Below are 11,125 nucleotides of genomic sequence, written 5' to 3'. Positions count from 1 at the left end.
CATGTTTTTGTTTGTGTGGGAAAGATGGCCACGTTCATGTTTGTCACCTGATTTAGAATTTGCACACGAAAACAAAATTTGCCAAATGCTTCTGTTTGCAAACCAAATTGTTTGCAAATGAAGTGTTCATGAATGGAGGCACCACTGTAGTGTCACAAGGAGGAAGATAACAGAATCTGTAACATGTATTTGTCTTAGTAACTTTTCTCGTGGCTGAGACAAAATACCTGACACCCAAACTTAAAGGAGGAAAGGTTTATTTGGCTAACAGTTCACAGAGATTTCAGTTCACAGTCAGTTGGTTCCATGGCAGGATGGCATGGCAGAGAGACATTTCATGGCAAACAGAAGACCCCAAAGCAGCAAGCAAGCAAATCCAAGCAACTTCTCTGCTTTTTTTTGCCCTTTTTATATTCTATCTGGGCTACCGGGCTTAGACTGGGTGCCAAGCCAATCAGTGGACCAATTTAGTGATCACATACCCTTAATCTCAGCATCACATGCTCTAATTCCAACCGCCTCTGAAAAAGCCTGACCTGTGAATGCATGAAGCTTAGTGGTGGGGAGGAGAGCCGTCTAGACACAGCCTGTAATGCTGTGCACCTAACAACAGACCCTGAGTCAAATGAAACATAAGCTTACAAAAGTCAAAAGGAAATAAATACTTTGATAATAACAATTGGAGTTTCAGTACACTACTTTTAATAACAGAAGAGTTGAACATAACTTAAGTAACTAGACCTCACAAATAGATGTCTTTGAAAGTGTCTACAGAACAACAGCAGAATAAATATTTTGGTCAAGAGCATATAGACAGGCCTCTGTGAAGGATACGTATGAGTTAAAACCAAGACTTAACACATTTCTTTTTATTGAAATTGTACAAAAAAGCTTTTTGTTAACAATGGAATTAATTTAGAAATCAATACAGTGAAGAAAATTGGAAAATCAATATGTGATAATTAAGTAACACATTCCTGGATAAAAACTATTTTTTAAAAAAATCACAAGGAAATAAAAATGCCTCTGTTAATTAAAAATGTAGACATTTATTGAAACATGGAAAGCAATGAAATTTTCAAATAGTTAACTTCATTAAAATGGAAGTATTAGAGGAAACTGTATTGAATCTAATATAAGAAGAAATAAAAGATCTGAGTAAACTTATGACAAGTAAAGGAATTCATCTAGCAATAAGAAGCTCCCCAAAAGTCCAGGTCTAAATAGCTTCATTGATGATCTCTATAAACTAAAGAATAATTAATATAAAGCTTTTATAAATTATTCAAAAAATAGAATCAGAGAAAATATCTCATTATGTAAGGACTGTATTATATTGAATCCAAAACCAGAGATATAAAATCATTACAAATAACTTATGACCATAGATATAAAAACAATCAATAAAATATGCAAAAATTAGCTTGGGGAAAAATAAAGAGATTTATATACATTAGCCAACTGATATATTTCTAGGAATCTAAATTTATTTATTACCTCCAGGTCAATTAAACAATACAAATGTCAGTAGAATAAAGAATTAAGAGGCACACATGATCAATCTCAGGAGATTAGGAGTCTATGACAACATTTAACATTCCTTCGTTATAAAAAGTATCCAACACATGTGGAGGTGAACCTTTTAATGTGATAAAAGAAATCTAAAAACTTTTTATCATTATAATTAAAGGAAAAAAGATGTTTTTTTCCTAAAGATGAGGACATGACATAGTTGTCTGGTCTGTTTTTGTTTAAAATTTTATTGAAAATTCTACTCAAACCAATTTGGCAGAAAATAAAGTAAAATACAACTAGATTATGAAAGAAGAGATAAAACTACCTTTATATTATATGCAAAGTCTCTTTCATAAAAAATTTTATATCACTCACATAGCTGTAAGAACTGATAAAAGAAGATCATATATTGTTTCTTATTCATTGTTTTTGTACATTTGCAGTAAGCAATTTATAATTTTCATTAAGAAAAAATTGAAAGAAAAAAAAGAAACATATCTAGCTCTGGGAGCTGAAACATGAGGACCACAAATCTGATACCAATCTGAGCAATTAAGTGGCTTAGTGAAACCCTGACTCAACATTTGCAAAAAATATAGAAAGGAGCTGGAATGTGGCTCAACTGTAAAGGTCCTTTTACTGAAAAAAAAATTAAAATGGAATCAAGAATAAAATTTCAGTGACAATTTAATAAAATCATAAAATCTACGAAAACTATAAAACAGTATTGTAGAAAGTTAAAAAACCCATAAACATATACAAATACAATCGTACAATCATAAATTGGAAGATTTAAAATTTTAATAAGACGATGTTATTGTGTACACTGATTTACACATTCAATGTCTTTGGTATTCCTCACTCTCATCCAAATTATATACTATTTTCTTATAGAAATTAACAAGCTGTTCCTAATAGTTATGCTGAAATCTAAGAGTTCCGAATAGGTAAAAATAATTGTGAGTAAGAAAAACCAAGTTGGAAGACACAAACTTCCTGATTTCAAAAACTGCAAAACCACTGAAATCAAGCCACTGTGTACTACCATGAGAGATGGAACACAATTTAATGGAATGGCACAGAGAGCTCAAAACTATATTCGGACAACTGCAGTCATTCACTCATGGCCGAGGTGCAGAACGATCTAATGATAAAAGAATAATCTTAACAAATGATACTGGAACAGCTGGTAGTCACACGGAAAAGCATGAAATTCAGCCCTTATCTTATATCATCTATCAGAAATTACCCAAATTGGATGAGGTATCTAAGTATAAAAGCTAAAAATTTAAGTTCATAGGGGCTGGGGATTTAGCTCAGCGGCACAGCGCTTGCCTGATAAGGGCGAGGTAGTGAGTTCGATTCCCAGTACCGGAAAAAAACAAACAAAACAAATTTAAGCTAGTGTAATACAATGGCCTCCTGACACCAAAACTGCAAGCAACAATGACAAAAGCAGACAATTATTTCCTCCGGAAAAAAAAAAAAAATTAAAATAAAAAACTCCATCTTTCACTTCTTTCGCAAACAGGAAAATGCAAAGCCAAAGCATAAAAGATTACATGCCAGTGAGTAAAATGGATTAAAAACAGAAAATAAAAGGAGTTAATAAGAATGTGGCCAAATTAGAACCTTGCTGCAATTGTCTATTCTTTTGAAAATCATTTTGGAAGCCGGGCATGGTGGCAAACGCCTGTAATCCCAGCACATGAGAGGCTGAGGCAGTAGGATCACTGTGAGTTTGAGGCCAACTTGGGCTGCAAAGTGAGTTTATGGCCAGCCTGAACTGCATAGTGAGCCCCTGTCTCAAAAAAGACAAACAAACCAGAAAAGAAAAGAAAAACCTTTTGGAAGTTCTTTAAAGGTGAAATATATATTTATCACATAATCTAGAAATACTAGCTCTAAATATATAGCTACAATAAATAAAAACATATGTCCACAGAAAAGCTTTACATACATAAGTTCATATAAGCATTACTGCTAACATCATAAAAGTAGAAGCGGCTCAAAAGCAGCAACTGACAGATGGAGAAAGAACATGGTATGTTCTTTAACTAAATTGTAATTTAGACATGAAATCAGGGAACAAAGTACAGTGTACGGGTACAGGACAAAGCGGATATCCAGAAATACACCACATTGTAGCCAGGCGTGGGGATGAAAGCCTAAATCTCAACACTCTGGAGGCTGAGGCAGCAGAACTGGGAATAACCTGGGCTACACAGTAAGTTCAAAGCTAACGTGAATGACAGAGTGAGACCTTGGGTATTTTCCCAGAAGGTCTAAAAACACCATATAATAGTGATATATGTGCACCTATGTTCATAGCAGTGCAATTTGTAATTGCTAAATTGTGGAAGCAACCCAAATGTCCATCCACTGAGGATTGGTTAGAAAATTGTAGTACTTTTACACAATGGAATATTACTGAGCTATAAAGAAAGATAAACTTGAGGCTTTTATAGGTAATTGGTCACAACTAGAAACCATACTCATAAGTCAAATAAATCAGACCTGCATGTGCAATCACCACATTGTTTCACTAGTGTAAAACCTGAAAGAGTGAATAAAAACTAGGAGGTTTGATAGACATTGTGAAATGAAAGGAAAATGCTCAAGGGTAAAGGGCAACTGGGATGTGGGAAAAGAGAAGGGAAAGGAGAAATTTTGTATGTATGTATACACAGGATAGTTAACATAGTTGATCTACTGTCTTCTATTTCTTTGCTGAAAGAAACAGTTAATAATTCCTTTATTGATCAATATTATATGTCTTTATTGTTTTCATGAGAAACCACTTTGAAGATATCAATATGTAATACAACAAGTATTGTTAATTTCCTACCACTTTGTTTACAACTCTGTATTGTTTGTATTGTTCTTTTGCTATTTTGTAAATGGTTGTTAATGTTTTCCTTCTTTGATTTTTAAAATAAAAAAGCAAAACTAAATAAATAAAAATAAAAAACCCATTGATTGTATTATTTCATTTATATAAAATATCCAGAAAAAATAAGTGTATGCAGACCCCCCAAAAAATGATCATTTGCCTAATGCTTGGAAGGTAAAGGGGCAGAGAAAGTGTGAGAGAGTGGAGGTTAGTGAGAGATGAACACAGACAATAAATGTGTACAGACTTTCTTTCTGTAGTGGCAAAATAAATTCTACAACTGGTGGTGGTAAATGATTGTATAACTGTAAATATCCCGAAAATCATTGAATGACACATTTTAAATGTGTGAATTCTATGTATATAAACTATATATTAATATAGGGCTGGGGAGATAGCTCAGTGGCATAAGTGCCTGCCTGGCAAGCACAAGGTCCTGAATTTGATTTCCGGTACCAAAATAAAACCATAAAAAAATAAAACTTAATATCAGTGTTAGTATTTTGTCTCCTTTGTTACCGGGAATCAAACTCAGAATCTTGCTCTTGCCAAGTGTTAGTCATTTTTATGAATTGCTTATATTTTATATGCACTTAGAATAAACCTTTACATTTATATGTGTAAGCAAAGGCAAATAGAACCTATATTTATGTGAGAAAGTAAAATACATTGGATTACATGTCTAAGTGATATTTCAGATCCAAAAAAGAAAACTTACTCCATGTCTGAGTACCTTTTGCACTAAATAGCATTTTTATTCTAACTTAAGTGGAATTAATGCTTCCTGAGTGGACTGTTTATTCTCCTAAAAGATTCCTGACGTTTACCCACAAAAGCCTCACTACAAAGTTTTTGTCATGAGGACTGAGTAACATGAGAAAGGACAATTAGAAGTAAATGATTTATCTGATCTAGTATGATAGCTCAAGATGCAACCTCTTCTCCAACAAATAACTCAAGTTTTTCTTTACGGCAGAGTATTACTCCATTGTGCAAATATCACGTTTACTTTATCCATTCATTTGTTGGTGGACTGATAGTCTGCATTCAGTACATATCTATTATGAACTGTGCTTCTATAAACAAGGATATGCATGCACCTTTGTAACATGATGTCCCAGATTTTCTTATATTTACAAATCCAAATTATAAGTACAGAGCAAAACAAAAGATAGATATGACGAAGAATGGATTGGGAAGGGGAGAAGAAATGGACTGGGTGGGAAGGAAGGGGAGCGGAAGGGAATGAAAAAAGGAACTAAGATGTACTCCACTCATGTGGCATCTCGCAGGAAATGCAAACGTTATGTACCACAAACATGTGCTAATAATAATGTAAGGAAAAATGTCAGAGAAATTCCATGATTCTTTAGGATTTCCTTAAGGAGATAAGAATTTTTGAATACAATTTGAACATGTTGCTTCCCTAGTTTTAAACAAATGGCTTCTCATTCAAAACTTTGTCCCAAAGCACTGTGGTGATCATTTCATTTTCATATTATTCAGACTTTGCTTCAAGGAGATGCATTTTGACACATATTTTCTAATATGCACATAAAAATAACATGGAATGTTTAGATAAAACATATACATCCATCCATGTAGCGACTTTAAAATTAAATTTATGACAAATATATTCACCAAGAGATTATATAGTATACATATAATGCATTTATATTTTATATATATGAAAAATGTGAGTTATTTACAAAGTTAGTACACACTCATGGGAATTATATTCTTGTCCTGCAGGAATGTTATAATATCCATTTTATTTTTCATCCTGCTGAGTTGGTCATTGTTATTTCAATTTCCATAATAATGAGACTGCATTTCAAAAATATTGCGACATAGATATAAAACTCACATCCCATTTTTTGAACTAAGACTACTTAGTCTGTAAAGACAAAAATTGATCTTCAAACATTTTTTTCTCTTTTTACTCCATTGTTACACAATAACAAAAATGTACAGATTCTGATGTTTTTGAATGTGTTCGAATCTCCAAATGAATATTATGATCATTCCTCAGAATATTCCCCCAAATTTGCTTCACTTCTTCTTTTTATGTATTTTCTCTATAGCAAAAAAGGGAAAAATAAAAAAATGCAAAACAGTAAAACATTTTCTACTGTTTATAGGAAAGAAAAGAAATTCAATATTTTCCTATAAGTGATTTTTTTTATGTGGAAGTATTTTATTTTTAACCTGAGAAACTGGTCAGAGAATAATAATAAATCTCCAGTATTATTAGCAATGTTTTGAGTCAGCTCCTTGAAAACAATAGGATACAGGATTATTTTTACTTTGTAAGACACTTAAATCTCTTGGCTTCCATTCTTCCCTAAAATATCTGAAGAACTTTGGCCCCATTGGATTTTGAAGACTCCCTTCTCACTGGGGACAAACTGCAGAGCGTGGTGTCAAAGTAAAGCAAGAAAAAATTTAGTCAGGCAGGTACCAGATAATCCGAATACAAGTGTAGGAGAGCACAAAGAGTGAATTTCAGAAAGCAATCTACCATAATTTTTAGCAAAAAATAACTGAGTTGAAGCTCTGGGAAGTCAGAAACTGTGTCAAGACTTTTCCCCTATGGTTAGAAAAAGTAAACTCAAAAGAATCAAACCCAGAAATGTATCTAAATTTAATAGCATAGAAAATTATTTTAAAGAAGAATATAACAAAGATGATAGCATCTTGATATGTTTTATACTAAAATTAAATACTATTAACAAAGAACCTATATTGTAACATGATTTCAAAACAAGTTAAGAGAAATTAAGAAAATGTGCAAAACACTTGATAAAAACATAAGCAAATTACAAAAACTAAAAACTATGGTAGTACTATTCAACATAACTAAAATTAATATCAAACAAATGCTTTTGTAAATGCAGACTAAACTCGAAGAAACATATATCAGAATAAACCCCAAAATTTCTTGAAAAAGACGCGTTAAAAATAAGAAAGTATTTAAATGTAAAATTATAAAGAAAGAAATAAAAAAAGAATAAAGAGAAAATAGTGAGTACCGAGGGCAAAGAGAATGCTCAAATGTGGGAGTTCCTGAGGAGTCTAAAGAAAACATCATAGAAAATTATGGTAGAAAAATGCTTAGTGTAAAATCCCTAAACTTTACACTAAAGCATGTACTGTGCAGCTAAGAATATTGACCATGATGATCAAAAAATCTGTCTAATAAAATCTTGGCACTTCAATGAAAATGAAGTAAAAATTTTACCGTAGGACTTGGAAGAGAAATGAATTAGATTATTAAGAGACTTTTTCAATGGTAATTTTGTGTAAAAATAAATGTTTAAAATATTTATGCAAAGAATATGTAAAGTTTACAATTCATAGGATTAGTAACAAACAGGAAAGTTGACATAATGTGTGACACATCCAGTTATCATTTGGCCAAACCTCAGGGAAATGTCCAAAAGGTTTTACTGAAGAGTAAGCTTCAGAAAACAAAGTAGCTAGCCAGACGTATGTGTAAGTTTAAATACCTACTTGTTATAGAACTAAAAATAAAAGAAACTATTTATCCAAGTATTGATTTTAATTACACAGTATATGGGGTTGGGGATATAGCTCAGTGGTATAAGTGCTTGCCTGGTAAGACTGAGGTCATGAGTTCAATTTCTGGTACAAAAAAAAGAGAAATTAAGTACACAGTATATGAAGAAAGTATTTAAGTTCAGAAAAATTGTGATAATTAATATTTCTAGATTGTAAATTATTTGTGAATTCATTTCTGAGGTAAAATGCTGGCTAACCTCTCAAGAAAGAAGGAAACTTTGCTCTCTGGAGTAACTCTTTAAAACAGTGCTTCAGGGTTTTATAGATGGAGACCTGGCTCACACACTGTATGCTCAATAAATACAAATTGATTTTTATACCATCACAAAGTAAGTTGGTTATAAAATCATTCTGTAAAGGTCAATGTTTCTGTTTGGTCTGAATTTTCATTACACGTTAAAAAGTTGTTTGCCTAGTACAGGTCATACGATTTTGATACATTACAAGGGAGATTTAAAAAAATTCTCTAATTAGGCATGACTGGAATATGAGGCAGATGTTTGTGATTTATGGCATTATGCTTAAAAGTAGCTTCCCGATTATTGATTATGCATCATAGCCAAATATTAATGAATAAATAATACAGACAATATAAATCCATAACTATTATAAATATAAATACAAAGCAACTTTAGTCATAGAAGAAAATATAAATATTCATCTGTTTTGTATTTATAAATTAAGGCACATCAGTAAGACACTTTCTACTATTATTCTAACAAGACTTCAAAACAACATAAAAATTTAAATGGACATGGACCATGAAGAGCTACTACTCCTACTATACACAGACAATTCAAGACAATTTCGGCAAACACGGATACTTTAATATTTAATATTACAAGTAGAAAAAAATTTCATTATTTATTTACTTAGCTTAGTTTTAAATTTTTACTGTCACTTGCATAGAAAAGAACATCATAGAAGCATTATTAGGATTAATATTTTAATCAAATAGCTCAGAAATTATGAATATTTCTCCTGACTGCTTACAGTAGAAGTATATACCCTCAATATTATAATTTCCTGAAAGTATCAGAAACCTATGTCCTGTCTTCACAATACTAAAGGAAAAACTCTTCCTAAGAAAGTATCTAAGAAATTCCTATATGAGTTACCAATGAAAGTAGTAGATTAACTTGCTGATACCTTCCAAGGAACAATTCTTCCTTTATTCTGAAGCATCTAGGTAAGAAGTGTGTCATCATTTATATTGACACATTGTCAGATTGTTGATAGTAGTGTAGACTGGTCCAACCCCATGGAAATCAGTGTGGAGATGCCTCAAAACATTAGGATTATAGGTCCCATTTGACCCAACTATTCCCCTTCTGGGCATTTTCCCGGAAGAACTGAAAACACCATATCACAGTGATATAGATGCACTCATGTTTATAGCAGCACAATTTGTCATAACTAAATCATCGAAACAACCCAAATGCCTACCAGCTAAGGAATGGATAAAAAAGATGTGGTATTTTTGTACAATGGAGTATTACTCCGCTATAAAGAAAGGTAAGCTCAAGGCTTTTACAGGTAAATGGTTGCAACTAGAGACCACACTCATAAATGAAATAAATCAGATTCATATATGTAAACATTGTATTTTCTCCTTCGTCTAAGAAACTGAAAGAGTAAACAAGATCCAAAAAGTACAATAGATATAGTCTAGAGAAAGAAACTACTCTTAAGGAAAGAAAAGTTGGGATGGGGAAAAGAAGAAAACAAGGATAGAGAAAAAAAAGATGTGTATGTATGCACAGGATAGCTCAGATAATTATACTACTAATTTTTATTAGTTCATTGAAAGGAACAGTTAGAACTTACATTGTTTGATCAGTTTTACATGTCTATACCCGTAATCTGAACAATACTTTGAAGATAACAAATGCAATGTAATAACCATTGTTTATTTCTTATCATCTTGTTTTGAAATTCTGTATCATTTTTCTTTTTTATTATCTTTAAAATAAGAAAATATTAGATATTTGCCACAAGTATGCAAATATAAATACAAAGGCATGGTCAGTAGTTCAGAACACATAATCTTAAACCTTGCCTTTCTTAACACCTCTGTCATATTTAAATTGAAAAGTCAAATGTCATTTTCTTACCACAAATCTTCCTGTATTTTCTACATTGTACCTAAGAGACATAAAAGGAAATCCCTTGTGCCAGATGTTTTTGAGTCCTAGTAATTGAAAACTGTTCATACTCATGTCCACCTGGCGACTGTATCCCACACTTGGACTTAGGGAGGTGGAAATGTGACAGATTTACAGAATTTGAACCCCTTCAGCAGTATATTCTACTAGCAAAGATAGATCAATAAACATTTGATTGTACATGAATCTGGGGTTAGGATTGAGAGGTGTTTCTCTGGAGAAATTATAGTCTAAGCCTGAATTTCCATGGTTATGTATATCAAAGTTATAAGACTTATGATGTTAAGATGAAAAACTAAAAAATAATAATAAGTAGTCTTACATTTAGATATCCAGTGGATTCTTACCAAAAATTATGTGAACTAGAAAGATGAAAGCAAATTTAGTCCTTACTTTAACCTAGTTCATCGCTGGTCCTGAACCAATCATACACATGACCAGAGATTTGCTTTTCTATTTTGCTTTATTTTTAGGTATTTATTTACATTTTACAATATTATTTGGTTTTCTTTGAATGATTTCTTGATTGTTGGTTATTTTACTTCTTCATAATTGAAATTTTATAAAAATTTATCCAAATATAATTCAATTAAAATTATTGGCTGTCATATGAAAATTTAAAGTTTTAATTTAATCTATGGGTCTTCCAAAAGGTGAATTCTTTCTGTTATATTTTATTTCACAGTAAAGAAAAAAAAAATCTCTATTCAAAAGTGAAAAATACAGCAACATATTTTTCTGCTCATGGAGGTAGGTACCTCCACCGGGGCCAGAGGGAACACCACTTGAGTTACATTGGAAGTGTACCACCAGACTCTCTCTACTGCGGTCTATTGTCTTGGACTTTATGTTAAAGTTTCTGCCTTGTGAATTCTGTTCCTGATTTAGTTTGATTTTAATTATCCTTTAATATCCTTCTGATCTTTTTCACTAGTAAAGATTATGAGTGATTGAACTTGTCTTTAACTTT

This window comes from Chinchilla lanigera, unplaced genomic scaffold (assembly GCF_000276665.1).
Source record: "Chinchilla lanigera isolate Chin_1 unplaced genomic scaffold, ChiLan1.0 scaffold00071, whole genome shotgun sequence".
NCBI classification, from domain to species: Eukaryota; Metazoa; Chordata; class Mammalia; order Rodentia; family Chinchillidae; genus Chinchilla; species Chinchilla lanigera.
This window is presented reverse-complemented; position numbering follows the sequence as displayed.